The sequence below is a fragment of the Bos taurus genome, chromosome 14, assembly GCF_002263795.3.
Source record: "Bos taurus isolate L1 Dominette 01449 registration number 42190680 breed Hereford chromosome 14, ARS-UCD2.0, whole genome shotgun sequence".
Lineage (NCBI taxonomy): Eukaryota > Metazoa > Chordata > Mammalia > Artiodactyla > Bovidae > Bos > Bos taurus.
Window position 1 is genome coordinate 75,005,813 of NC_037341.1, and position 6,385 is coordinate 75,012,197.

The window sequence follows — 6,385 nt, forward strand, 5'->3', positions numbered from 1 at the left end:
GTGATTGCCAAACACTTGTTATCTTTTGTTTGATAATAATCATTCTCATAGTTATGAAGCAATAGGTCCTGTGGATTTGATTTGCATTTTCCTGATGATTAATGATATTAAACACATTTTAATGTACCTGTTAACCTCTTCTTCTGAGAAATATTTATTCAGGGCCTCTTTCCATTTTTTAAATTGGATTATTTGTTTATTTGCTAATGAGTTATTGGAGTCCCTTATGTATTTTGGATAAAATCAATTATTAGACATGTGGTTTACAGATATATTCTCCCATTCTGTACACTGTCTTATCATTTTGCTGATTGTTGCCTTTGTCATGCAAAAGATTTTTATTTTTTTCTCTAACCCCATTTGTTAATTTTTACTTTTGTTGTATGTGCCTTTGTGTGTCACATCCAAAAAGTCATTGCCAGGAACAGGGTCATGGAGCCCTTTCCTCATATTCCCCCCAACCCTTAGGAATTTTGTGGTTTCAGATGATAGATTTAGGTTTTAATCTGATTTTGGTTGGTTTTGTGTATCCAATTTCATTCTTTTGCATGTGGATATCAAATTTTCCCAACAATCTATTGAAGAGATTATCCTTTCCTCTCACTGTGTTGTATTTTTGAGACCCTTGTAGAAGATTAGTTGTCCATAGATATGCGGGTTTCTAGCCAGGTCTTTTATTTTGTCCCATTGGCTTATGTGCCTGTTTTTATGAAATATACTTTTTTATTAGTTTCTAACATAATTTGAAATCTGGAAGTATGGTGCTTCCAACTTTGTTCTTGCTCAAGATCCTTTTACATATTCAGTGCTTTTTGTGACTCCATATACATTTTAGGATTATTTTTTCTATTTATGTGAAAAATGCCTTTGGAATTTTATAGGAAATTCATTCAATCTGTAGATTGCTTTGAGTAATATGGGAATTTTTGCAATATTAATTATTCAGTTTATGAGCATGAAATATCTTTCCATTTATTTTTGTCTTCTTAAATTTTTTCATCAAGGTTTTATAGTTTTTAATGTATAGATCTTTCATCTCCTTTGCTACATTTTAATCTTTTTGAAGCTATCATAGATGCAGTTGGCTAAAAGTGACCTCCAAAAGGACTTATGCCAAACCTCACCTCCCAAGACTGTTTCTGCCAGTGACCCTGTCCCTGCAGCAGGCCACTGCTGACCCACTCCTCTGCAGGAGACCCTCAAACACTCGCAGGCAGGTCTGACTCTGTCTCTTACAGGGTCACTGCTCCTTTCTGCTGGGTCCTTGTACACACACAGTTTTGTTTGTGCCCTCCAAGAATCTCTGTTTCCTCTAGTCCTGTGGAAGTTCTGTAAACAAATCCCACTGTCCTTCAAAGTCAGATTCCCTGGGGACTCCCAGTGCCTTTGTGGGATCAGATGATCAGGTTATTGTGGGGCCTAGAACTTTTGCAACAGTGCGAGAATTCACTCTCATTCAAAGTTTGTCTCTGTCTCATTCACATCCCTTTTCTGTTCTAGGATCAAATCTAGGATTGTCATGGGCTTGGTCTTCTTCTTTTAATCAAAAATGGCCGTGTCTCTTCCTCTCTATGCGATAGACAAGACCACTTGGTGTACACTTGTGCTGAGTCATGCCGAGAAAACTTCTTAGTGATGTGGACTTGGTGTCAGACACAGCCATGGAAAAAGTGGAGATTCTGGGAAAGCAAATGAGAGGCAAGGTAAAAAAGAGAAGCCAAAATCTCATCAGATTGAAGAGGCAGCAGAAGAAAAGGAAGAAATGATTTCCCCCAAAGTTAAAAAGGTTAAAAAGAAAGCAGGGCCTTCTGAGGTTGCAATGAATTCTCCTAAATCCATAAAAGGCCAAAAAGAAAGAAGGGCCATCTCAAGATGACATTATTTCTCCTAAAAACAAAAGTTAAAAAAAATCGAAGAAGCCCTGTGAAAAGACAATTGTTTCTCCTAAAACCAAAAAAGTTATAAAAAATGAAGAGCCTTCTGAGGAAAAGTTGGTGCACCTAAGCCCAAAAAGATGAAGAAAGAAAAAGAAATAAATGAAGAAACTGGAGAGAAAAGCCACAGCTTCAAGAATAGGTTCCCTGTTTTTGGATCTGACTCCAAATCCAAGGAAGCTACCAGTGAAGAAAACAGTGAGTTAGAGCAGGAAATGACTGTGGAGCAAAAAAAAAGAAGGAGCTTTCTCTAATTTTCCCATATCTGAAGAAACTGTTAAACTTCTCAAAGCCCAGGGAGTGACCTTCCTGTTTCCCATACAAGCAAAGACGTTTCACCAGGTCTATAGTGGAAAGGATTTGATTTCACAGGCATGGGCAGGAACTAGAAAGACATTCTCCTTTGCTTTCCCTTTGGTTGAGAAACTTCAGGGAGATCTGCAAGACCGGAAGAGAGGTGGTACCCCTCAGGTACTGGTTCTTGAACCCACAGGGAGTTGGCAAGTCAAGTAAGCAGGGACTTTAGCGATATCACAAAAAAGCTGACAACAGCTTGTTTTTATGGTGGAACATCCTATAGAGGGCAAATTGAATGCATGAGGAATGGGACTGATATCCTGATTGGGACATCAGGTCGTATCAAAGATCACCTGCCTGTGTCTTTTTCAATTTTGATTTCCTCAGGGTGTATCGGAGAAGGCAATGGCAACCCACTCCAGTGTTCTTGCCTGGAGAATCCCAGGGTCGGGGGAGCCTGGTGGGCTGCCATCTGTGGGGTTGTACAGAGTCGGACGCCACTGAAGCGACTTGGCAGCAGCAGGGTGTGGACCTAGGAGTGGGATTGCTGGGTCATATGGTGGTTTTGTTCCTAGCTTTTTTTTTTTAGGAATCTCCATACTCTCTTCCATAGTGGTGATATCAATTTATATTTCTGCCAACAGTGTAAGAGGGTTCTCTTTCCTCTACACTCTCCCCAGCATTTATTGTTTGTAGACTTTTTGATGATAGTCATTCTGGCCAGTGTGAGGTGATATCTCATTGTAGTTTTAATTTTCATTTTTCTAATAATGAGCAATGTTGAGCATCTTTTCAAGTGTTTGTTAGCCATCTGTACGTCTTCTTTGGAGAAATGTCTGTTTAGGTCTTTTTCCCACTTTTTGATTGAGTTGTTTGTTTTTCTAGTATTGAATTGTATGAACTGCTTGTATATTTTGGAAATTAATCCTTTGTAAGTTTTTTTCATTTGCTATTATTTTCTCCCATTCTGAGGGTTGTCTTTTCACCTTGTTTATAGTTTCCTTTGCTATGCAAAAGTGTTTAAGCTTAATTAGGTCCCAGTTGTTTAATTTTTTTACTTCCATTATTCTAGGAGGTGGGTCATAGAGGATCTTGCTTTATGTCATTCAGTGTTCTGCCTATGTTTTCCTATAAGAGTTTTACAGTTTCTGGTCTTATTCAGCACTATTACAACAGCTAGAACATAGAAACAACCTAGATGTCCGCTGACAGATGAATGGATACTGAAGTTGTACATACACACAATGAAATATTACTTAGCATTAAAAAGGAACACATTTGAGTCAGTTCTAATGATGTGGATAAATCTACAGCCTGTTATACAGAATGAAGTAAGTCAGAAAGAGAAAGATAAATATCATATACTAATGCATATATATGGAATCTAGAAAGATGGTATTGATTAATTTATTTGCAGGGCACCAATGGAGAAACAGACAGAGAGAACAGACTTATGGACATGGGGAGAGAGGTGGAGAGGGTGAGATGTATGGAGAGAGTATCACAGAAACTGCCATTACCATATGTAAAATAGAGAGCCAATGGGGATTTGCTATATGTCTCAGGAAATTCAAACAGGGGCTCTGCATCAACCTAGAGGGGTGGGATGGGGAGGGAGATAGGAGGGAGTTTCAAGAGGGAGGGACATATGTATACTTACGGCTGATTCATGTTGATGTTTGAAAGAAAGCAACAAAATCCTTTAAAGCAAGTATCCTTCAATTAAAAAATAAATTAACTTAAGAAAAAGACCACCTGCAGAATGGCAAGCTAGATCTCACCAAACTTAAGCATGTTGTCCTGGATTGGTTGACCAAATGTTGGACAAGGGCTTTGCTGATCAAGTGAAAGAGATTTTATCCATGGCATGCAAGAATGATTCAGAAGACAACCTAAAACATTACTTTTTTTCTGCAACTTGCTTCCATTGGTTGTGTAATGTTGCTAAGAAATACATGAAATCTGCATATGAACAAATGGACCTGATTAGTAAATAGATGCAGAAAATGGCAATAACTGTAGAGCATCTGGCTATCAAGTGCCACCGGACTCGGAAGGCAGCAGTTATTGGAGATAGTGGTTTTCAAGGGCCCACTATCGTATTTTGTGAAATGAAGAAAGAAACACAGGAGTTGTCGCAGAATGTGGCCGTAAGGTACGATGCCCAGTCACTGCACAGAGACAATCCATAGAAGCAAAGGCAAATCACCAGGAAAGGTTTTAGAAATGGTGATTTTGGAGTTTGGGTTCCAACCAATGTTGCTGCACGTGGGTTAGACATCCCTGAGGTTCACCTGATTTTTCAAAGTTCTCTGCCAAAGGATGCAGAGTCCCTACGTTCATCGTTTTGGGTGAACACGTAGAGTTGGAATGACCGGGATTTGCATCTGCTTTTCCCAGCACAAAGAAGAATACCAGTTAGCCCAAGTGGAGCAAAAAGTGGGAATTACATTTAAGCGAATAGGTGTTCGTTCTGAAACAGAGATAATAAAAGCTTCTGGCGAAGATGCCATCAGGCTCTTGGACTCCGTGCCTCCCGCTGCTATTGGTCACTTCGAGCAGTCAGCCGAGAACCTGACTGGGGAGCAGGGAACCTTGGAAGCCCCCTGCAACAGCCCTGACCCACTTTTCCGGTGCCACGTCGGTGGACCAGCGCTCCGTGAACAACTCAAATGCAGGCTTTGTGACCATGATCGGCAGTGCGCGATTGAAATGCCAAACATTAGTTCTGCTTGGAAAGAACTTGAAGAGCTTCTGGGTGAGGATACTGATTCCAAAGTGAAGGGAACGGTCCTTCTCAAAGGAAAGCAGGGTGTTTGCTTTGACATCCCTACTGCAGCAGTAACAAAGTACAGGAAGAGTGGCGTGATTCACGGCGCTGGCAGTTTTCTGTGGCTATGGAGCAGTCAGAGCAAGAAGGACCAGGGGAAGGATAGCGCAACTTCCAAGGGCAACTGAGGTGTCAGGCGACAGCGGGAAAGAAGTAGAATCTTCAGAGGACAGCGATCAGGAGGCGGCAACAAAAGATTGAGTTAGGCGCTCAGTCGTGTCCGACTCTTTATGACCCCGTGGACTAGCCCACCAGGCTCCTCTGTCCATGGAATTCTCCAGACAAGAATACCGCAGTGGGTTGCCGTTTCCTTCTCCAGGGGACCATCCTGACCCAGGGTTTGAACCTGGGTTCCCGTATTGCAAGTAGATGCTTTACTGTCTGAGCTACTAGGGAAGCCTAATAGGGAAGCAACAAAAGTTAGAGATTCTAAAACAAAGGCCAGAGGCAGAGTTTTAATAAAGCATTCGGACAGTAATTTAAAGTAGAGGATTTATTTGGCAAAAACAGAGCTATGTTCAGCAACATGGAACTGAACATTATTTTTTATGCAAAGTTAAAAGCACATTGTATTTCTATCCTGACCGGTTTCCCAGTCCCCATTTCTTCAAGAGAGGTAAACTTCATCTAAAATATTTCATCTGATTTATGATTGTCATTTATAACTTTATTGCTACTTCTGTCTTGGGTATTCCTTTAGAAAAGGTGTATGGATTAATTACATATTCTAATGTATTGTCTATAGATTCTACGATAGAGTCAAGCAAGTATCTCTGATACTGTTTAAATTGACCTGTCTTTATACTTAGAAATGTCTCTTAATAGTAGGCTTCCCTGGAGGCTCAGATGGTAAAGAATCCGCCTGCAATGCCAGAGACTTGTGTTCAATTCCCTGGGTGGGGAATATCCTCTGGAGAAGGAAATGGAAACCGACTCCAGTATTCTTGCCTGGAGAATTCCATGGACAAAGAAGCCTTGTGGGCTACAGTCCATGGAGTTGCAAAGAGTCAGACAGGACTGGGCAACTATCACTCACACTCACACTCACTCACACTGTTAATAGTGTCTTTCCTAAATATCATGGGGAATGCGACAGTTTTTAGAGAAACACTTTGAGCACCCAAGGCTTTGTCTCTAATTGGTACTCCTCAGTCATTTGACTGCCAATTACTCCTATGGTCCTATGATGGATCTTCTAAAAATTAACAGTGAGCAATATTTTGAAGCAAAGTTTCACACTTAACTGTGATGGAACACAGCTTATACCAGCATATGTTCTAGATTTGGAGCAAGAAGAGATAAGAAAGCCTTCCTCAGTGATCAA

The 6,385-nt window shown here is 40.5% G+C and overlaps 1 pseudogene; it reads left to right on the plus strand.

Moving 5' to 3' along the window:
- The first annotated feature begins 1,613 nt into the window (after positions 1 to 1,613).
- LOC786994 (nucleolar RNA helicase 2-like) lies at positions 1,614 to 5,539 on the plus strand (annotated as a pseudogene).
- Positions 5,540 to 6,385: the final 846 nt, after the last annotated feature.